Genomic DNA, 1409 nt, shown 5'->3' on the forward strand with positions numbered 1-1409 from the left:
TATTTCTATAGATAACACTCACCTTCAGAACAGTCTGCGCTCGCTGTGAAAGCACGCAGGCAGATTTTACACTGTTCAGTTTGTTTGCGTGCAGGACAGAGATGCTTTTGGCTCGACTCTTTTTCATTTTCCTCGTCTCGTTCTTCTTGGACGCTGATTAAACTAGTTTGTCTTTGTCAGGCTCGTTCTGGATTTTGGACGCGGTAGACTTGGAGCTGCTCGCCTTTTGTTCCTCTGCGTTTCCGGGAGCGTTTTACCAGCTCTGCAAAAAAAGCAAATAAATAGATTCTAATAATGTTTTGCTAATGTTCCGAATTAAAGTTATGAGAATATTATTTCTGAATATTATCTGAACGTTCAAAACATCCAGTTTTTTTTATTGCTTATACAAACTTTAAGAGAACATTACATTGTATCATTTTGCAAATGTTATGGGAATGTTACTTTTAAATGTTCTCTGAAGAAGTAGCAACATTTAAAAAAAAACGTTAGTTAAACATGCAACTAAAATGTTTCAGAAAAAAAAACATTCCATGAACGATATTTAAATAACATTTTTGTGCTAACATTTAGAGAAAGGACCAGATAACTTTGAAAGAATGTTCTAATAACGTTACTGGAAGAACTTTTAGAGAACCTTTCCAGAAGTTCTGAGAACCTTCCCTGTAAGATGGGAAGGAAACACTCTAAATAAAATTAATTTGCAAATTAATTTGAAAATGATTGATTCCAAACAAATTTTAATGCATTAGTCAGGCAAACAGATCATCCCGCCTCAAACAAGCTCCTTTATACAGAAAATAAAGGATCCAATGAGTGTTTCAAGAGAGCTCAGAGCTCCAGATGTGAAGTAAGAGTGAATCTGCTGGACTCCAGTGAGGATCTGCCCTCTAGTGGTAGTGAAACTCAATCATGCTGCAGTTATTATAATCATGTGACAAAACCAATGATACCCCCATGTGCAGTTAATATGGAAAAGTGTGAAAACAAATGACTGACTCAACAGTGTTGTGCAACATCCAGAAAGACAGAAAAATGTCTCCATCTGAGTTTAATGTCAATTTGAATCGGCTCTTATTGGCTTGATCTCAAATCGAATCTGTCTATGAATATTCAGAGTTTATCCTAACAAACTTTGTTTCAGTTTATTTCAGTTTCTTAGTTCTGCTTCCTTATATTTCATACTCATAGTTCCAGTTCACATCTGCCTCCTGTTTTACCTCAATTCTAACTCAGGAACTGAATTGAAATTTAAAAGGAATTTTAATTCACAACTCTGATGCAGAGTTATTATTATTATAACTAAGTATATAACTAAAACCATTAAAAAATGATCTGAAATAATATAATATAATATAATATAATATAATATAATATAATATAATATAATATAATATAATATAATATAT

This window comes from Sinocyclocheilus anshuiensis, unplaced genomic scaffold (genome assembly GCF_001515605.1).
Source record: "Sinocyclocheilus anshuiensis isolate Anshui unplaced genomic scaffold, SAMN03320099.WGS_v1.1 scaffold2305, whole genome shotgun sequence".
NCBI classification, from domain to species: domain Eukaryota; kingdom Metazoa; phylum Chordata; class Actinopteri; order Cypriniformes; family Cyprinidae; genus Sinocyclocheilus; species Sinocyclocheilus anshuiensis.